This window comes from Salmo salar, chromosome ssa05, assembly GCF_905237065.1.
Source record: "Salmo salar chromosome ssa05, Ssal_v3.1, whole genome shotgun sequence".
Classification (NCBI taxonomy): Eukaryota; Metazoa; Chordata; class Actinopteri; order Salmoniformes; family Salmonidae; genus Salmo; species Salmo salar.
In genome coordinates, this window is record NC_059446.1 from 12,219,671 (window position 1) to 12,243,006 (window position 23,336).

The 23,336-nt window shown below is 43.1% G+C and overlaps 1 pseudogene; it reads right to left on the bottom strand.

Moving 5' to 3' along the window:
• Nucleotides 1–217: 217 nt before the first annotated feature.
• On the bottom strand, nt 218–19,523 carry LOC123743234 (uncharacterized; annotated as a pseudogene).
• Between the last annotated feature and the right edge of the window lie 3,813 nt (nt 19,524–23,336).

The following is a 23,336-nucleotide window of genomic DNA, read 5'->3' on the forward strand; positions in this document are numbered from 1 at the left end:
AGAGTAAAAGTGAAAGTGCACTGTTTCAAAGCAGCAAGCAGGATGTCTGTGGTGTCCAGGCTGATTGACCAGTGGCCCAGGTGTAAATGTTTCGGAAGCCTTAAGATGGTCATGGGAGATATTACTGTCATATTGATCCAAATGCCCTAGAACACTAGTAGTGTTACTAACATAACAATACATAAGACCGTAGCACACTTCTGAGTGTCCACTGACCTTAGTCAAACACCAGTCCAACTGGCTCGCTGACCTATCCTTCCCCAACACAATTCTTCATCTTGCAGGTGTACTTGTAACCATTGGTTGATTCACCAGTGTCACTCTTAGAGACAAATCAGCTGTTTGTCTAAGACCTCCCATGCCCCCTTCTCCCACTTTCCAGCTGTAGGTGACAAGTTCAGCATCAGTGGTGTCGCCTTCACAGGTCAGAGTGCAGGAGGAAGGGATTGTGGGTTTGGGGACGGCCTCTGTAAATAGAGGACATAAACAGATGAAGGAATAGTGTCAGAAAATGCTTGTGAGGCACACACACACACACACACACACACACACACACACACACACACACACACACACACACACATATCCTGACTGGTTGCATCACTGCCTGGTATGGCAACTGCTCGGCCTCCAACCGCAAGGCACTACAGAGGGTAGTGCGAATAGCCCAGTACATCACTGGGGCCAAGATTCCTGCCATCCAGGACCTCTATACCAGGCGGTGTCAGAGGGAGGCCCTAAAAATTGTCAAAGATTCCAGCCACCCTAGTCATAGACTGTTCTCTCTGCTAGCACATGGCAAGCGGTACCGGAGCGCCAAGTCTAGGTCCAAGAGGCTTCTAAACAGCTTCTACCCCCAAGCCATAAGACTCCTGAACATTTAATCAAATGGCTACCCAGACTATTTGCATTGCCCCCTCCTCCTTTTATACTTCTGCTACTCTCTGTTGTCGTCTATGCATAGTCACTTTAATAACTCTACCAACAGCACAGGTACATATTACCTCAACTAACCGGTGCCCCCGCACATAGACTCTGTACTGTTACCCCCTGTAAATAGTCTTGCAATTGTTATTTTACTGCTGCTTTTTAATTACTTGTTACTTTTATTTCTTATTCTTATCCATATTTCTTTTAACTGTATTGTTGGTTAGGGGCTTGTAAGTAAGCATTTCACTGTAAGGTTGTATTTGGCGCATGTGAATAATAAAATTTGATTTGATTCTTTGCTATCACTGTTATGCAAATTTCAGATGTAAATGGTTCATTTTTAAAACTCTGAGCACACATCTAAAAACTGATAACACTTGTAATGCTCTCTGCCTTATGTTCAGAACCTTTGATTGTGCATTCAATGTTTTGAACACGTCTTACACTCCTGAGTCATTCATGCAGAATCCTAGTTTATTGTGAATCACCAGTACAACAGATAATGATATATACACTGAACAAAAATATAAACACAACATGCAACAGTTTAAAATATTTTACAGAGTTACAGTTTATATAAGAAAATCAGTCAAGTGAAATAAATTAATTAGGCCCTAATCTATGGATTTCCCTGGGGATATAGATATGAATCTGTTGGTCACAGATACATACAAAAAAAGGTAGGGGTGTGGATCAGAACACCAGTCAGTATCTGGTGTTACCACCATTTGCCTCATGCAGTGCGACACAGTTCCTTCACATAGAGTTGATCAGGCTGTTGATTGTGACTTGTGAAATGTTGTCCAAATCCGCTTCAAATGTCTGTGCGAAATTTCTGGATGTTGGCGAGAACTGGAACACGCTGTCTAACACGTCGATCCAGAGCATCCCAAACATTCTTAAATGGTGACATGTCTGGCGAGTATGCAAGCCATGGAAGAACTGGGACATTTTCATCTTCCAGGAATTGTGTTCAGATCCTTGCGACATGGATTATCATGCTGAAACATGAGGTGATGGCGGTGGATGAATGGCGCGACAATGGGCCTCAGGATCTCTTCACGGTATCTCTGTGCATTGAAACTGCTATTGATAAAATACAATTGTGTTCGTTGTCCTTAGCTTATGCCTGCTCATACCATAACTCCACCACCACCATGGGGCACTCTGTTCACAACGCTGATATCGGCAAACCACTCACCCACACAATGCCATACACGTGGTCTGCGGTTGTGAGGCCGGTTGGATGTACCGCCAAATTCTCTAAAACAACATTGGAGGAGGCTTATCGTAGAGAAATGAACATTAAATTCTCTGGCAACAGCTCTGGTGGACATTCCTGCAGTCAGCATGCCAATTGTATGCTCCATCAAAACATGAGACATCTGTGGCATTGTGTTGTGTGACAAAACTGCACATTTTACAGTGGCCTTTTATTGTCTCCAGCACAAGGTGCACCTGTGTAATGATCATGCTGTTTAATGATCTTCTTGATATGCCACACCTGTCAGGTAGATGGATTATCTTGGCAAAGGAGAAATGCTTACTAACAGGGATGTAAACACATTTGTGCACAAAATTTGAGAGAAATAAGCTTTTTGTACATATGGAACATTTCTGGGAACTTTTATTTCAGCTCATGAAACTTGGGACCAACACTTTACATTTTGCGTTTTTATTTTTGTTCAGGGTAGCTTTTGAAGCTGTACATAACTGGTCAACGTGGGAGAAAGATAAGTGCCTATAACCACTGAGAGAGGTTGAAAGGCTGAGCTTAGTGTTAATGAAAATAGCAGAGATAGTGTGATTACATGTCTCTGTAATAAATGGTTTATACAGGTCCTAATACATGTGACTGTCCTGTATGCATGCACTATACCAGAGCATGTACAGTGCCTTGCAAAGTATTCACCCTCCTTGGCATTTTTCCTATTTTGTTGTATTACAACCTGTAATCTAAATGGATTTTTATTTGGATTTCATCTAATGGACATACATAAAATAGTCAAAATTGGTGAAGCGAAATGAAAAAATTAAAAAGTATAAAAAATAAAAACGGAAAAGTGGTGCATGCATATGTATTCACCCCCTTTGCTATGAAGCCCCTAAATACAATCTGGTGCAACCAATTACCTTCAGAAGTCACATAATTAGTTAAAGAAAGTCCACCTGTGTGCAATCTAAGTGTCACATCATCTGTCATTGTTGAGCTGAATATCAGGAGTGAGTCAAAGAACTACACTTCCCAGAGTGCACCAGCAGCAGCAAACCGGCTGCTTGTCACCTGATCAATCATTTTCACTGATTTGGAGCACCTGTGAAGGCATGGAGGGCGTCAGTCATTCAGAAGAACAAACTTGAGAGGGAAAACTCCAAGTTCACTCAGGTTCAGTCCAAAGACGCCAATGGTAAAAGGCTTAAATGGTTAATTCATCTTAGTTATTTAGAATGTTATTTAAATGTTTAAACTAATTTAAGTTCATTAAAATGTTGAATTAAGGTGGTAACTTTTTGTTCTGTCTTTAAAGGTTTACAACCTAATTTACTGGCTAATTTACTGGCTAAATTACTGGACAGACCAATCAACTGAAGGCAAACTAAAAATAAAAAAGATTGAGTCGGAAAATTGAGTTGTCCCTGTGTCCTTTGGATGTTGAACAAGAGGAGGACTTGACAGTCATATGATCTCAGTATATATACACACACCTGTTGTGAAAGGCCCCAGAGTTTGCAACACCACTAAGCAAGGGGCACAACCAAGCAAGCGGGACTTTAACCTCTCTGGGCTAGGCGGGACGAAATCGTCCCACCTACGCAACAGCCAGTGTAATCCCGTGGCGCGATTTTCAAATACCTTAGAAATGCTATTACTTCAATTTCTCAAACATATGACTATTTTACACCATTTTAAAGACAAGACTCTCGTTAATCTAACCACACTGTCCGATTTCAAAAAGGCTTTACAACGAAAGCAAAACATTAGATTATGTCAGCAGAGTACCCAGCCAGAAATAATCAGACACCCATTTTTCAAGCTAGCATATAATGTCACAAAAACCCAGAAGACAGCTAAATGCAGCACTAACCTTTGATGATCTTCATCAGATGACACACCTAGGACATTATGTTATACAATACATGCATGTTTTGTTCAATCAAGTTCATATTTATATCAAAAAACAGCTTTTTACATTAGCATGTGACGTTCAGAACTAGCATACCCCCCGCAAACATCCGGTGAATTTACTAAATTACTCACGATAAGCGTTCACAAAAAACGTAATTATTTTAAGAATTATAGATACAGAACTCCTTTGTGCAATTGAGGTGTCCGATTTTAAAATAGCTTTTCGGTGAAAGCACATTTTGCAATATTCTGAGTACATAGCCCAGCCATCACGGCTAGCTATTTAGACACCCACCAAGTTTAGCCCTGACCAAACTCAGATTTACTATTACAAAAGTTTGATTACCTTTGGTGTTCTTCGTCAGAATGCACTCCCAGGACTGCTACTTCAATAACAAATGTTGGTTTGATCCAAAATAATCCATCGTTATATCCAAATAGCGGCGTTTTGTTCGTGCGTTCAAGACACTATCCGAAGCATGTCAACCGTTGTTTAAAATCCATTTTTATGCCATTTTTCTCGTAAAAAAGCAACAATATTCCGACCGGGAATCTGCATTTAGGTAAACAGAGGAAAGAAAACAAAGCATGAGGTCGACTCGGGCACGCGCCTGAGTCTCACAGTACTGTAACCAGCCACTACCCAAACGCGGTACTTTTTTTTCAGCCAGAGCCTGCAAAGCCACGATTCAGCTTTTTGCCGCCTTCTGAGAGCCCATGGGAGCCGTAGGAAGTGTCACGTAACAGCAGAGATCCTCTGTAATGGATAGAGATAATCAAGAAGGGCAAGAAATTGTCAGACAGGCCACTTCCTGCATGGAATCTTCTCAGGTTTTGGCCTGCCATATGAGTTATGTTATACTCACAGACACCATTCAAACAGTTTTAGAAACTTTAGGGTGTTTTCTATCCAAAGCCAATAATTATATGCATATTCTAGTTACTGGGCAGGAGTAGTAACCAGATTAAATCGGGTACGTTTTTTATCCAGCCGTGTCAATACTGCCCCCTAGCCCTAACAGGATAAAGATCAAGGAGCTCTCCAAGCAGGTCAGGGACACATTTCTGGAGAAGTACAGATCAGGTTTGGGTTATAAAAAATATCAGAATCTTTGAACATCCGACAGAGCACTATTAAATCCATTATTAAAAAAAATTGAAAGAATATGGCACCACAACAAACCTGCCAAGAGAGGGCCGCCCACCAAAACTCACAGACTAGGCAAGGAGGGCATTAATCAGAGAGGCAACAAAGAGACAAAAGATAACCCTGAAGGTGCTGCAAAGCTCCACAGCAGAGATTGGAGTATCTGTCCATAGGACCACTTTAAGCCGTACAGTCCACAGAGCTGGGCTTTACGGAAGAGTGGCCAGAAAAAAGCCATTGCTCAAAGAAAAAAATAAGCAAACATCTCTGGTGTTTGCCAAAAGGCATGTGGGAGACTCCCCAAACATATGGAAGAAGGTACTCTGGTCAGATGAGACTAGAATTGAGCTTTTTGGCCATCAAGGGAAACACTATGTCTGGCGCAAACCCAACACCTCTCATCACCCATGAGAACACCATCCCCACGGTGAAGCATGGTGGTGGCAGCATCATGCTGTGGGGATGTTTTTCGTCAGCAGGGACTGAGAAACTGGTCAGAATTGAAGGAATGATGGATGGGGCTAAATACAGGGAAATTCTTAAGAATCTATTTCAGTATTCCAGAGATTTGAGACTGGGACGGAGGTTCACCTTCCAGCAGGACAATGACCCTAAGCATACTGCTAAAGCAACACTTGAGTGGTTTAAGGGGAAACATTTAAATGTCTTGGAATGGCCTAGTCAAAGCCCAGACCTCAATCCAATTGAGAATTTGTGGTATGACTTAAAGATTGCTGTACAACAGCGGAACTCATCCAACTTGAAGGAGCTGGAGCAGTTTTGCCTTGAAGAATGGGCAAAAATCCCAGTGGCTAGATGTACCAAGCTTATAGAGACTTGCAGCTCTAATTGCTGCAAAAGGTGACTCTAGAAAGTAATGAATTTGGGGAGGTCAATAGTTATGCATGCTCAAGTAGTTTTTTTGTCTTATTTCTTGTTTGTTTCACAATAAAACATATTTGGATCTTCAAAGTGGGAGGCAGGTTGTGTAAATTAAAATGATACAAACCCCCCAAAAATCCATTTTAATTCCAGGTTGTAAGGCAACAAAATAGGAAAAATGCCAAGGGGGTGAATACTTTCGCAAGCCACTGTAGATATACAGAGAAAATCTAAACAGTGTATTTACATTATTGGGACTGCATGGTGGGTTGCAATTGGCTACAGGAACCAAATATATTAGAGAAGTGTGTTTTGAAAAGAGGCCTTTGAAAATAACTTTCTGATCACACTGGGGTGGCAGCGTAGCCTCGTGGTTAGAGCGTTGGACTAGTTGCAAGATCGAATCCCCGAGCTGACAAGGTACAAATCTGTCATTCTGCCCTTGAACAAGGCAGTTAGCCCACTGTTCCTAGGCTGTCATTGAAAATAAGAATTTGTTCTTAACTGACTTGCCTAGTAAAAAATATATATATATTTGAGAGCAATTTGGTCCACCACCCACTTTACACAACACTGTTCCTAGGCTGTCATTGAAAATAAGAATTTGTTCTTAACTGACTTGCCTAGTAAAAAATATATATATATTTGAGAGCAATTTGGTCCACCACCCCCTTTTTTAATTTCCTCATGCCATGGTGGTGAAATGTATTTTCTATACAAGATTAGAATGTGAAAATACATAACTGTTTGATGCATGTGCACGTCGCACGCACGCACACACACACACACACACACACACACACACACACACACACACACACACACACACACACACACACACACACACACACACACACACACACACACACACACACACTAAAAGATAGTGTATATGTCTTGTCGAGCAGTTTGCTGTTGAACTCCACTGAGTAAACTCCACTGTCTGGTTTCATCAAGCCGGTGACTCTCAGCTCTCCAGTGGTCTGGTCCAGGGTTGTGCGGCCTTTAAAGGCAGCATAGATGTCCAGACCAACAAAATCCTTGTCCCACTCTGCCACCTTCATCTTACCATTCTTCCACAGGATGCTTGTGATGGGGTGAGTCAAAGATGACATATCTGGCTTCAACACCAGCTCACCTCCCACTTCTCTGGAAAGTTGCTCACCTGAAGACAAACAAACAAATAAACAAACATAATTCACACCGTTCATCCAAGGTATCCTGATTATTGTATTGTGGATATGATTGTATCCAAGAGGGACAGTTTCTTTGATGTCTGCTGTTTTCTTTTGTTCTAGGATAAAGGAAGAGCCCATGGTAATATGAATTGGAGCGTTTTTATAAACTGTTTTCCCCACTTTGGTGCAAATTCCAGATGTAAAACTCATAGCACATAACTGAAAACTGAAATATTAATTGTGCATTCATTGTTTTTAATTATTTAGAGTCTAAGATGTTGGGGGAGAGCCCTTTTGAATTCAAACTAAAATATTACAAAATTATTTGCACATTTTTTTATTTTGGCCTTTACTACTAATGCCCATAGAAACACGTTGAATAACACATTCATAAATGGCAAAAATAACAGTCCAAAAAAAATGTGTTTGTCCTAAATGTAGGAGATGTAAAAAGAACTCAGGATATAGATATATATACAGTTGAAGTCGGAAGCTAACACACACTTAGGTTGGAGTCATTAAAACTCGCTTTTCAACCACTCCACAAATTTCTTGTTAACAAACTATAGTTTTGGCAAGTCGGTTAGGACATCTACTTTGTGCATGACACAAGTAATTTTTCCAACAATTGTTTACAGAAAGATTTTTTCACTTATAATTCACTGCATCACAATTCCGGTGGGTCAGAAATGTACATACACTAAGTTGACTGTGCCTTTAAACAGCTTGGAAAATTCCAGAAAATGATGTCATGGCTTTAGAAGCTTCTGATAGGCTAATTGACATCATTTGAGTCAATTGGAGGTGTACCTGTGGATGTATTTCAAGGCTTACCTTCAAACTCTGTGCCTCTTTGCTTGACATCATGGGAAAATCAAAAGAAATCAGTCAAGACCTCAGAAAAAAAACTGTAGACCTCCACAAGCCTGGTTCATTCTTGGGAGCAATTTCCAAACACCTGAAGGTATCACGTTCATCTGTACAAACAATAGTACGCAAGTATAAACACCATGGGACCACGCAGCCTTCATACCACTCAGGAAGGAGATGCGTTCTGTCTCCTAGAGATGAACGTACTTTGGTGTGAAAAATGCAAATCAATCCCAGAACAACAGCAAAAGACCTTGTGAAGATGCTGGAGGAAACGGGTACAAAAGTATCTATATCCACAGTAAAATGAGTCTTATATCGACTTAACCTGAAAGGCCGCTCAGCAAGGAAGAAGCCACTGCTCCAAAACCGCCATAAAAAAGCCACACCACGGTTTGCAACTGCACATGGGGACAAAGATTGTACTTTTTGGAGAAATGTCCTCTGGTCTAATGAAACAAAAATAGAACTGTTTGGCCATAATGACCATCGTTATGTTTGGAGGAAAAAGGGGGTGTCACGATCGTCGTATGAACATTCAGACCAAAGCGCAGCGTGAAATCGGTTCGACATTTTATTAGAAGTGCACCGCGCAAAAAAAACTATAAAGAACAAACGAAACGTGACGTTGTGGAGTGCTCATAGGCAACTACACAAAAACAAAACAAGATCCCACAAAACACAGTGGGGAAATGGCTGCCTAAATATGATCCCAAATCAGAGACAACGATAAACAGCTGCCTCTGATTGGGAACCATACCAGGCCAACATAGAAATAGAATAATCTAGATTACCCACCCTAGTCACACCCCGACCTAACCAACATAGAGAATAAAAGGCTCTCTATGGTCAGGGCGTGACAGGGGGAGGCTTGCAAGCCGAAGAACACTATCCCAACCGTGAAGCACGGGGGTGACAGCATCATGTTGTGGGGGTGCTTTGCTGCAGGAGGGACTGGTGCACTTCACAAAATAGATGGCATCATGAGGAAGGAAAAGTATGTGGTTATATTGAAGCAACATCTCAAGACATCAGTCAGGAAGTTAAAGCTTAGTCGCAAATGGACAATGCCCCCAAGCATGCTTCCAAAGTTGTGGCAAAAGGTATTTGAGTGGCCATCACAAAGCCCTGACCTCAATCCTATAGAAAATGTGTGGGCAGAACTGAAAAAGTGTGTGCGAGCAAGAAGGCATACAAACCTGACTCAGTTACACCAGCTCTGTCAGGAGGAATGGGCCAACATTCACCCAACTTATTGTGGGAAACTTGTGGAAGGCTACCCGAAACATTTGACCCAAGTTAAACAATTTAAAGGCAATGCTACCAAATACTAATTGAGTGTATGTAAACTTCTGATCCACTGGGAATGTGATGAAAGAATTAAAAGCTGAAATAAATCATTTTCTCTACTATTATTCTGACATTTCACATTCTTAAAATAACGTGGTGATCCTAACTGACCTAAGACAGGGAATTTTTACTAGGATTAAATGTCAGGAATTGTGAAAAACTGAGTTTAAATGTATTTGGCTAAGGTGTATGTAAACTTCCGACTTCAACTGTATATATATATACATACACTATCGTTCAAAAAATTTGACCATTAAAATAACATCAAATTGATCAGAAACACAGTGAAGAAAATGTTAATATTGTAAATGATTATTGTAGCTGGAAACGGCAGATTTTTTATGGAATATCTACATAGGTGTACAGAGGCCCATTATCAGCAACCATCACGCCTATGTTCCAATAGCACGTTTTGTTAGCTAATCCAAGTTTATCATTTTAAAAAGCTAATTGATCATTAGAAAACACTTTTGCAATTATGTTAGCACAGCTGAAAAGTGTTCAAAATATATTTTATATTTGAGATTCTTCAAAGTAGCCACCCTTCGCCTTGATGACAGCTTTGCACACTCTTGGCATTCTCTCAACCAGCTTCATTAGGAATGCTTTTCCAACAGTCTTGAAGGAGTTCCCACATACAGTGGCAAGAAAAAGTATGTGAACCCTTTGGAAATATCTGGATTTCTGCATAAATTGGTCATAAAATGTGATCTGGTCTTCATCTAGGTCACAACAATAGACAAACAGTCTGCTTAAACTAATAACACACAAACAATTATACGTTTTCATGTCTTCATTGAACACACCGTGTAAACATTCACAGTTCAGGGTGGGAAAAGTATGTCAACCCTTGGTTTTAATAACTGCTTGACCCTACTTTGGCAGCAATAACCTCAACCAAATGTTTTCTGTAGTTATGGATCCGACCTGCACAAAGGCCAGGAGGAATTTTGGACCATTTCTCTTTACAAAACTGTTTCAGTTCAGTAATATTCTTGGGATGTCTGGTGTGAACTGTTCTCTTGAGGTCATTTTACTGCATCTCAATCGGGTTGAGGTCAGGACTCTGACTGGGCCACTCCAGAAGGCCTATTTTCTTCTGTTGAAGCCATTCTGTTGTTCATTTACTTCTGTGTTTTGGGTCGTTGTCCTGTTGCATCACCCAACATCTGTTGCGCTTCAATTGGCGGACAGCCTAACATTCTCCTGCAAAATGTCTTGATAAATTTGGGAATTCGTTTTTCCGTCAATGATAGCAAGCTGTCCAGGCCGTGAGGCAGCAAAGCAGCCCCAAACCATGATGCTACCTCCACAATACTTTACAGTTGGGATGAGGTTTTGATGTTCGTGTGCTGTGCCTTTTTTTCTCCACACATAGTGTTGTGTGTTCCTTCCAAACAACTCAACTGTAGTTTCATCTGTCCACAGAATATTTTTCCAGTAGCGCTGTGGAACATCCAGGTGCACTTTTGTAAACTTCAGACGAGCAGCAATGTTTTTTTTGGACAGCAGTGGCTTTTTCTGTGGTGTCCTCCCATGAACACCATTCTTGTTTAGTGTTTTACGTATCATAGACTCATTAACAGAGATGCTAGCATGTTCCAGAGATTTCTGTAAGTCTTTAGCTCACACTCTAGGTTTCTTCTTAACCTCACGGAGCATTCTGTGCTGTGCTTTTGCAGTCATCTTCGCAGGACGGCCACTCCTAGGGAGAGTAGTAACAGTGCTGAACTTTCTCCGTTTATAGACAATTTGTCTTACCGTGGACTGATGAACACCAATGCTTTTAGAGATACCTTTGTAACCCTTTCCAGCTTTATGCAAGTCAACAATTCTTAATCTTAGGTCTTCTGAGATCTCTTTTGTTGGAGGCATGGTTCACAGCAGCTCCCAGATCACTGCACCTGTACATAGCCCATCTATAATTTAGCCCAAACTACTACCTCTTCCCCTACTTTGTTTATTTATTTTATTTATTTTGCTCCTTTGCACCATATTATTTATATTTTAACTTTGAACTTTCTTCAAATAACAAATCTACCATTCCAGTGTTTTACTTGCTATACTTTATTTACTCTGCCACCATGGCCTTTTTTGCCTTTACCTCCCTTATCTCACATCATTTGCTCACATTGTATATAGTCTTATTTTTTTTCTACTGTATCATTGATTGTATGTTGTTTTACTCCATGTGTAACTCTGTGTTTTTGTATGTTGTCGAACTGCTTTGCTTTATCTTGGCCAGGTCGCAATTGTAAATGAGAACTTGTTCTCAACTTGCCTACCTGGTTAAATAAAGGTGAAAAAAAACATTAGGCAAGGGTTCACATACTTTTTCTTGCCACTGAGCACTTGTTGGCTTCTTTTTCTTCACTCTGCGGTCCAACTCATCCCAAACCATCTCAATTGGGTTGAGGTCGGATGATTGGGGAAGCCAGGTCATCTGATGCAGCACTCCATCACTCTCCTTCTTGGTCAAAAAGCCCTTACACAGCCTGAAGGTGTGTTGGGTCATTGTCCTTTTGAAAAACAAATGATAGTCCAACTAAGCGCAAACCAGATGGGATGGCATATCACTGCAGAATGCTTTGGTAGCCATGCTGGTTAAGTGTGCCTTGAATTCTAAATAAATCACAGACAGTGTCATCAGCAAAGCACCCCCACACCATCACTCCTCCTCCATGCTTCATGGTGGGAAGTCGTAGCGGGAGGACCACACACCATAACTTTGCGTGACTCCGAAGTTTACTTCGATATGATGGTTATTATATCAATATTTGTGCATAAAAGCATTTACACCGCCATTTCTCACATAATAAATTTTACAGACACAAAAAGATCCCACCTTGTCGAGCACATTTTGTTTTGTGGACGTTTGGAAAGTTTACCAACAAATTTGCTGTTTCCATCAGGACTGTTTTTTATACGACATGTACGTTACTTGTTTAAAAAGGTTGGATGGAAACCTGGTCACTGTGGGAAAAAGAGAAGTGCCTATAACCACTGAGAGCGGTTGAGTGTTAACAATGAAAATAGCAGAGAATGTCTGATTAAATATCCCTGGTGTAAATGGTTTATACAGCCAAATTAAATTGTATTTGTCACATGCTTCGTAAACAACAGGTGTAGACTAATAGTGAAATGCTTACTTATGGGTCCTTCCTAACAATGCAGAGAGAAAAAAATAGCAATAATAGAAAAAGAATAATACAAGGAATAAATAAATACACAATCGGTAACTATAACTTGGCTATATACAGGGAGTACCAGTGCCAAGTTGATGAGCAGGGGTATCTGGTAATAACATGGCTATATACAGGGAGTACCAGGTAATAACATGGCTATATACAGGGAGTACCAGGTAATAACATGGCTATATACAGGGAGTATCAGGTAATAACATGGCTATATACAGGGAGTACCAGGTAATAACATGGCTATATACAGGGAGTACCAGGTAATAACATGGCTATATACAGGGAGTACCAGGTAATAACATGGCTATATACAGGGAGTACCAGGTAATAACATGGCTATATACAGGGAGTACCAGGTTATAACATGGCTATATACAGGGAGTACCAGGTAATAACATTACTATATACAGAGAGTACCAGGCAATAACATGTCTATATACAGGGAGTAACAGGTAATAACATGGCTATATACAGGGAGTACCAGGTTATAACATGGCTATATACAGGGAGTACCAGGTAATAACATGTCTATATGAAGGGAGTACCAGGTAATAACATGGCTATATAGAGGGAGTACCAGGTAATAACATGGCTATATACAGGGAGTACCAGGTAATAACATGGCTATATACAGGGAGTACCAGGTAATAACATGGCTATATACAGGGAGTACCAGGTAATAAAATGGCTATATACAGGGAGTACCAGGTAATAGCATGGCTATATACAGGGAGTACCAGTACCAAGTTGATGAGCAGGGGTATCTGGTAATAACATGGCTATATACAGGGAGTAACAGGTAATAACATGGCTATATACAGGGAGTACCAGGTAATAACATGGCTATATACAGGGAGTATCAGGTAATAACATGGCTATATACAGGGAGTACCAGGTAATAACATGGCTATATACAGGGAGTACCAGGTAATAACATGGCTATATACAGGGAGTACCAGGTAATAACATGGCTATATACAGGGAGTACCAGGTAATAACATGGCTATATACAGGGAGTACCAGGTTATAACATGGCTATATACAGGGAGTACCAGGTTATAACATAGCTATATACAGGGAGTACCAGTACCAAGTTGATGAGCAGGGATATCTGGTAATAACATGGCTATATACAGGGACTACCAGGTAATAACATGGCTATATACAGGGAGTACCAGGTAATAACATGGCTATATACAGGGAGTACCAGGTTATAACATGGCTATATACAGGGAGTACAAGGTTATAACATGGCTATATACAGGGAGTACCAGGTTATAACATGGCTATATACAGGGAGTACCAGGTTATAACATAGCTATATACAGGGAGTACCAGTACCAAGTTGATGAGCAGGGGTATCTGGTAATAACATGGCTATATACAGGGTGTACCAGGTAATAACATGGCAATATACAGGGAGTACCAGGTAATAACATGGCTATATACAGGGAGTACCAGGTAATAACATGGCAATATACAGGGAGTACCAGGTAATAACATGGCTATATACAGGGAGTACCAGGTAATAACATGGCTATATACAGGGAGTACCAGGTAATAACATGGCTATATACAGGGAGTACCAGGTAATAACATGGCTATATACAGGGAGTACCAGGTTATAACATGGCTATATACAGGGAGTACCAGGTAATAACATGGCTATATACAGGGAGTACCAGGTAATAACATGGCTATATACAGGGAGTACCAGGTTATAACATGGCTATATACAGGGAGTACCAGGTAATAACATGGCTATATACAGGGAGTACCAGGTAATAACATGGCTATATACAGGGAGTACCAGGTAATAACATGGCTATATACAGGGAGTAACAGGTAATAACATGGCTATATACAGGGAGTACCAGGTAATAACATGGCTATATACAGGGAGTATCAGGTAATAACATGGCTATATACAGGGAGTAACAGGTAATAACATGGCTATATACAGGGAGTACCAGGTAATAACATGGCTATATACAGGGAGTACCAGGTTATAACATGGCTATATACAGGGAGTACCAGGTAATAACATGGCTATATACAGGGAGTACCAGGTAATAACATGGCTATATACAGGGAGTAACAGGTAATAACATGGCTATATACAGGGAGTATCAGGTAATAACATGGCTATATACAGGGAGTACCAGGTAATAACATGGCTATATACAGGGAGTACCAGGTAATAACATGGCTATATACAGGGAGTAACAGGTAATAACATGGCTATATACAGGGAGTACCAGGTAATAACATGGCTATATACAGGGAGTACCAGGTTATAACATGGCTATATGAAGGGAGTAACAGGTAATAATATGGCTATATACAGGGAGTATCAGGTAATAACACACACACGCACGCACGCACGCACACACACACACACAAAATATTTGTCTTAACTTACCTGATACTGAGCACAGCAGAGGACAAAAAGATGGAGGGAAAAAAAAGTTCATATTTGCAATCATTACTTTATCCCTAACCTTATTCACCACTTCACTGGTGAGAGGGAATGAAACTGACAAGCTTGTCAGACTATACATTACTGGTCCCTGTGGTGAAAAACAGAAGGACCTAACCAGTGAGAGCGGTTGAGAGGCGGTGCTAAGTTTCAGAATAGCAGAGATGGTCTATAATATTACGCATACATTCTGTTTTTCATATTAACGCAACATGTAAACTGTTGGTCCCATGCTTCATGAACTGAAATAAAAGATCCCAGAAATTTTCCACACACACAAAAAGCTTATTCCTCTCAAATGTTGTGCACAAATGTGTTTGCATCCCTGTTAGTGAGCATTACTCTGCCAATATAATCCATCCACATGACAGGTGTGGCATATCAAGAAGTTGATTAAACGTACACATGTGCACCTTGTGCTGGGGGCAATAAAAGGCCACTAAAATGTGCAGTTTTGTGACACAACACAATGCCATAGATGTCGCAAGTTTTGAGAGTGTGCAATAAGTAAGAATGTCCACCAGAGCTGTTGCCAGAGAACTGAATGTTCACTCCAGATACTGACTGGTGTTCTGATCCACACCGCTATCTGTGACCAACAGATGCATATCTGTATTCCCAGTCATGTGAAATCCATAGATTAGGGCCTAATGAATTTATTTCAATTGACTGATCTCAGTATGTAAACTGTAACTCAGTAAAATCTTTGAAATTGTTGCACATTTGTCCATTATTCTTTCCAAAATTCTTCAAGTTCTGTCAAATTGGTCATTGGTTAGATCTGAATGAATGAAATAATCTTATTAAATACTTTTTTCTTTACCTAGTTGAATGTGCTGACAACAAAATCACACAAAAATAATCAATGGAAATCCAATTTATCAACACATGGAGGTCTGGATTTGGAGTCACACTCAAAATTAAAGTGGAAAACCAAACTACAGGCTGATTCAACTTTGATGTAATGTCCTTAAAACAAGTCAAAATGAGGCTCAGTAGTGTGTGTGGCCTCCACGTGCCTGTATGACCTCCCTATAACGCCTGGGCATGCTCCTGATGAGGTGGCGGATGGTCTCCTGAGGGATCTCCTCCCAGACCTGGACTAAAGCATCCGCCAACTCCTGGACAGTCTGTGGTGCAACGTGGCGTTGGTGGATGGAGCGAGACATGATGTCCCAGATGTGCTCAATTGGATTCAGGTCTGGGGAACGGGCGGGCCAGTCCATAGCATCAATGCCTTCCTCTTGCAGGAACTGCTGACACACTCCAGCCACATGAGGTCTAGCATTGTCTTGCATTAGGAGGAACCCAGGGCCAACCGCACCAGCATATGGTCTCACAAGGGGTCTGAGGATCTCATCTCGGTACCTAATGGCAGTCAGGCTACCTCTGGCGAGCACATGGAGGGCTGTGCGGCCCCCCAAAGAAATGCCACCCCACACCATGACTGACCCACCGCCAAACCGGTCATGCTGGAGGATGTTGCAGGCAGCAGAACGTTCTCCACAGCGTCTCCAGACTCTGTCACGTCTGTCACGTGTGCTCAGTGTGAACCTGCTTTCATCTGTGAAGAGCACAGGGCGCCAGTGGCGAATTTGCCAATCTTGGTGTTCTCTGGCAAATGCCAAACGTCCTGCACGGTGTTGGGCAGTAAGCACAACCCCCACCTGTGGACGTCGGGCTCTCATACCACCTTCATGGAGTCTGTTTCTGACCGTTTAAGCAGACACATGCACATTTGTGGCCTGCTGGAGGTCATTTTGCAGGGCTCTGGCAGTGCTCCTCCTGCTCCTCCTTGCACAAAGGCGGAGGTAGCGGTCCTGCTGCTGGGTTGTTGCCCTCCAACGGCCTCCTCCACGTCTCCTGATGTACTGGCCTGTCTCCTGGTAGCGCCTCCATGCTCTGGACACTACGCTGACAGACACAGCAAACCTTCTTGCCACAGCTCGCATTGATGTGCCATCCTGGATGAGCTGCACTACCTGAGCCACTTGTGTGGGTTGTAGACTCCGTCTCATGCTACCACTAGAGTGAAAGCACCGCCAGCATTCAAAAGTGACCAAAACATCAGCCAGGAAGCATAGGAACTGAGAGGTGGTCTGTGGTCACCACCTGCAGAACCACTCCTTTACTGGGGGTGTCTTGCTAATTGCCTATAATTTCCACCTGTTGTCTATTCCATTTCCACAACAGCATGTGAAATTTATTGTCAATCAGTGTTGCTTCCTAAGTGGACAGTTTGATTTCACAGAAGTGTGATTGACTTGGAGTTACATTGTGTTGTTTAAGTGTTCCCTTTATTTTTTTGAGCAGTGTATGTTCCCGTAGCCGCCCATTGATCCGGATGGTCAAGGCTATGAGGGAGTCGAGGTCCAGGGGCAGCTCAACCACTATTGTAAAGTGGTTGTTCCACTGGATATCATAAGGTGAATGTACCAATTTGTAAGTCGCTCTGGATAAGAGCGTCTGCTAAATGACGTAAATGTAATGTAAATGAAGGAACGCGTCAAACGGGGCTTCCGGGTTCCAGGCACTCTCAGCCACCGACGTGCGAATATCCACCGCGTAGTCTGCCACACTACGGGAATCCTGACATAGTTGGAACAGCTTACGAGCAGCCTTTCTCCCGGACAATGGATAAACTTTCCGTAACTCTGCCACAAACTCCTTCAATCTGAGGCAAACGGTGGATTGTTGCTCCCACACAGCCGTAGCCCAGGCAAGAGCCCTCCCTCCATCAGCGTTATCATGTACACTATCCTCGAGTGATCCGAGGGAAATGAAGACGGCTGCAGCTCAAAGATAAGAGAACACTGGGAGAGAAACACCTGGAAGGATCAGGGATTTCTAGCGTAGTGCTCCGAAGGAGGTAAGCAGGGTTCTTGGGAAGCCGGGGTAGATTGGGGAGAAATGCCGCTGGTAGCAGGGTAATTGACAGTCTGGGGGGTTACTGTAGTGGCGGGCTGCCTCAGAAAATCTGCAGAATTGCTCCAGCAATGTGTTGAAGGCACGGTCCTGGCGGTCTGTAATCCTTCTATAAGACCTTGAAGTAACTCTTCGTGTCTTCCAATGGCGGCTCCCTGGGAGGAGACGGCATTGAGGAGCTGGTCCGAGTCTGCTGGGTCAGTCATGGCATGTCCGTACTATCACAACTCAGGATATGACCCAGATGCAGACATGGGAGAGTGATAGTACAGTTCTCAGATGATTTATTAGAAATACGGGGCAGGCAAAGGGCAGGTCGAGGGCAGGCAGAAGTTTGTGATCAGGTCAGAATCAGGCAGGTACAGGACGGCAGGCAGGCTTGGGGTCAGGGCAGGCAGAGGTTCGTAATCAGGTCAGAGTCAGACAGGTACAGGATGGCAGGCAGGCTCGGGGTCAGGGCAGGCAGAATGGTTAGAACCGGGAAAAACTAGGAAACAGAACTAGAGAAACAGGAAGTCGGAAAAGAATGACAAGACAAGACGAACTGGCAACAGACAAACAGAGAGCACAGGTATAAATACACAGGGGATAATGAGAAAGATGGGCGACACCTGGAGGGGGGTGGAGACAAGCACAAAGACAGTTGAAACAGATCAGGGTGTGACACTCAGGAACATTTACTGTCTTATTGATAAGCAACTCCAGTGTAGATTTGGCACTGTGTTTAAGGTTATTTTCCTGCTGAAAGGTGAATTCATCTCCCAGTGTCTGATGGAACAAGGTTTTCCTCTAGGATTTTGCCTGTGCTAAGCTCCATTTATTTTTTATCCTGATAGCCTGCCCAGCCCTTAATGATTACAAGCATACCCATAACATGATGCAGCCACCACTATGCTTGAAAATATGGAGAGTGTCACGTCTACTCCCGCTCCCCCTCTTCAGCGCTCGACAATGCCGTTCTACTAACCACCGGTCCTGGCAACCATCATTACACATACCTGCTCCCCATCATTATCCACACCTGGACTTCATCATCATTTTGATCACCTTCGCTTTATTTATCCCTCAGTAGCCTCGGTCATCAGGCAATATTGGTTTGTTTTCATTCACGGTCTGTACGCTTCTCATGTTTTGTTAATCTGCATGTTTTGTTCACTGGCTGGCTGTCCCCCAGGTTTGTCTCTACAGCTCTAGTGAACTCCGGTGCCATGGGAAAGTTCATTGACAAGACCCCCGTCTCCTCCCTGAACATCACCTTTCCTCTCCTTTTCCGGTCCAAGCCCTGGATAATCAACCATTGGGATCCGGCACTATCACGCACATCACAGCACCACTCACCCTCACCGTGGGACCCCTGCACCAAGAAAGCCTTCCCTTCCTCATCATCACTGCACCCGTTAACAAAGTTATTCTCGGCCTCCCGTGACTCCAACGACATAACCCCACCATATCCTGGTCAAGGATGAAAATCATTACCTGGGCACCAGGATGCCGGAAGACCTGCTTTCCCTTACATTGTGGTTCCACGTCAGTTGAGAGTCCTGTGAGTGCCCTCCTGCCCATCATTCCGTCATCCAGTACCGTTGGTCCTGTGTTTTGGGGCGGAGATGTGGACATCAACCAGGCTCTGGAGAGGGAACCCGCACCTGCTACCTGCCTTCCTGAGCGCATCTACGACTGCAAGGGGGTGAGGGATCATCTGTTGACCTGGGCACACACATCCCTTTCCGCTGGACACCCAGGTATCACCCGCATCATTCAATCCATCTCCGCAAAGTACTTGTGGCACACCTTGGTACAGGGCGTTGCCCACTATGTCAATTCATGCTCCGTATGTGCACAAACAAAATCTCCCCGGCACGCTCCAGCAGGGAAACTCCTTCCCCTTCCCGTGCCTCAGCGGCCTTGGTCCCATCTGTCCATTGATTTCGTTACTGATCTCCTTCCGTTTGATAGTTTCACCACTATTATGGTTGTTGTGGACAGATTCTCTAAATCCTGCCGTTTTATCCCTTTCTCAGGTCTCCCTACCACTCTCCACGTTGCTGAGGCACTGTTCCAGCAGGTCTTCCGGAATTATGGCCTTCCGGAGGACATTGTTTTGTCACCATCCGTTTTGTCACAAAAGCCCCTACACTACCCACCACTGCGACCTATACGCTCTCGTTGGCTGGCCCTCGCTTCATACTCATCGCCAAACCCACTGGCTACAGGTTATCTACAAGTTCCGCCTTATCTCAGCTCGCTGGTCACCATAGCAGCACCCACTCGTAGCACGCGCTCCAGCAGGTATATCTCACTGGTCACCCCCAAAGCCAATTCCTCCTTTGGTCGCCTTTCCTTCCAGTTCTCTGCTGCCGCTGACTGGAACGAACTGCAAAAATCACTGAAGCTGGAGATTCCCATCTCCCTCACTAGCTTTAAGCACCAGCTGTCAGAGCAGCTCACAGAACACTGCACCTGTTCATAGCTCATCTGTATACAGCCCATCTATCTACCTCATCCCCATACTGTATTTCTTTCTTTCTTTCTTTCTTTCTTTCTTTCTTTTGCTCCTTTTGCACCCAAGTATCTCTACTTGCACATCCATCTTTTGCACATCTACCATTCCAGTGTTTAATTGCCATATTGTAATTACTTCGCCACCATGGCCTATTTATTGCCTTAATTCCCTTATTTGCACTTACTGTATATAGACTTTTTGTTTTATTTTTTCTACTGTATTATTGACTGTATGTTTTGTTCATTCCATGTGTAACTCTGTGTTGTATGTGTCAAACTGCTATGCTTTATCTTGGCCAGGTCGCAGTTGCAAATGAGAACTTGTTCTCAACTAGCCTACCTGGTTAAATAAAGGTGAAATAAATAAAGAAAAGAAAAATTGTCTCCGACCGTGGCCCCCAATTCATGTTGTGGGTATGGAAAGCCTTCATGGAGAAGCTGGGGGCCACGGCCAGCCTCACATCCGGGTACCGCCCTCAGTCCAACGGGCAGGTCGAGAGGACCAACCAGGAGTTGGGGAGGTTCCTTAGAAGTCACTGCCAGGACCGGCAGGGGGAGTGGGCCCGGTTCCTTCCCTGGACAGAGTATGCCCAGAACTCACTTTGCCACTCCTTCACCGGGTTGACCCCCTTCCAGTGTGTCCTGGGGTATCAGCCAGTCCTGGCCACATGGACCCCGAGTCAGACCGAAGTCCCTGCGGTGGACGAGAGGTTTCGGTGTGCAGAGGTTTGGAATGCTGCCCATGTGAGGCTCCCATGTCACATCCTGGCTCTCCACCAGGAACCTCCCGCTCCGCTTGCCACGGTTTGTGGTGCCCTTCAAGATGAATGAGGTAACATACCGTTTACAACTCCCCACCAACTACCTGTTCATGTTTCCCTCCTCAGGCCGGTGGTTCCTGGTCCCCTGGTTGACAGAGTCCCCCGCGACACCCCTCCGCCTGCCCCTGGACATCGATTGGATTCCTGCCTATGCCATCAGGTCCCTACTGGACTCCTGACTTCATGGGGGTCGGATTCTGTACCTGGTGGACTGGGAGGGGTACGGTCCAGAGGAGCGCTGTTGGGTCCCGACATCCTTGACACCAACATCGTCTGGGATTTCCAGCCGGAATATTTTTATTCTGTACAGGCTTCCTTCTTTTCACTGTGCCAATTAGGTTAGTATTGTGGAGTAAATACAATGTTGATCCATTCTCAGTTTTCTCCTTTAACAGCTATTCAACTCTGTTTTAAAGTCATCATCGGCCTCATGGTGAAATCCCTGAGCGGTTTCCTTCCTCTCCGGTAACTGAGTTAGGAAGGAAGCCTGAATCTTTGTAGTGACGGGGAGCATTCATACACCATCCAAAGTGTAACAACTTCACCATGCTCAAAGGGATATTCAATGTCTGCTTCATTTAGTTTTACCCATCTACCAATAGGTGCCCTTCTTTACGAGACATTGGAAAACCTTTCTGGTCTTTGTGGTTGAATCTGTGTCTGAAATTCACTGCTTGACTGAGCGACCCTACAGGTAATTGCATGTGTGGGCTACAGAGATGAGGTAGTCATTCAAAAATCATGTCAAACACTATTTTTCCACACTTATTGAGTCCATGTGACTTGTTAAGAACATTTTGCAAAATAATAGCAAAAGGTGTAGAATTTCAGGAAATTAACTTCACTTTTCTAGGAATGACAACTTCCAGGAAGAAGTTTCAGGAATTCAATCAATATGGAATAGCAAATATGCAAACATGGTGAAACAGGAAATTTATGTCTATTGATTACTGCAGTAAGCGAGAGAGAAAGAGCGAGAGCGAGAGGAGTCATGTCTATTGACTACTGCTGTGAGAGAGAGAGAGAAAGAGAGAGAGAGGGGGGAGAGAGAGAGAGAGACAGAGAGAGAGAGAGAGAAGTCATGTCTATTGACTACTGCAGTAAGAGAGAGAAAGAGAGGAGAGAAGAGTCAAGTCCACCAAAATAATGCCAAAATGTACGCTTGCTTTATCGACTTCCAAAAAGTATTTGATTATATTTGGCATACAGGACTGTTCTACAAAGTTATTGAAAGTGTTGTAGGGGGTAAAACATATGACACAATTAAATCAATGCAGCATCTTAATAGGCAAGAAAAGAACAGAATTCTTTAACCAGGGGTGGGGCCTTCACCAGGGTTGCAATCTGAGCCCTGCACTCTATAATATTTACATCAACAAATTGGCCACTATTCTAGAAAAATCCTCAGCACCCTGGTGTTAGTCTCCACAATTCAGAGATTAAATGTCTGCTGTTCGCAGATGACCTATGCCTGCTGTCACCCACAGCACATGGCCTACAGCAGAGCCTGGACCTGCTAGAGCAGTACTGCCAGACCTGGGCCCTGGCAGTAAACCCCAAAAAGACTAAAATAATGATTTTCCAGAGAAGATCCAGATCTCAGGGAATTAGACCAAATGTCTTAATTGGTACAACATATATAGAGTACTGTACACACTGCAATTACATAGGTTTAAACATAAGCTCAACTGGACACCTTAATGATGCACTGAATGAACTGAGAGAGAGAGCATGCAGGGCATTCTACACCATTAAAAAACAAATTCAAATAGAAATACCTATTAAAATCTGGCTAAAACTAATTGAATGTGTCATTGAACCAACTGCACTTCATGGCAGCGAGGTGCGGGGTCCACTTGCAAAACAATATTTCACAAACACCCCATTGAAACCCTGCAGGCAGAGTTCTGTAAGATTCTCCTACATGT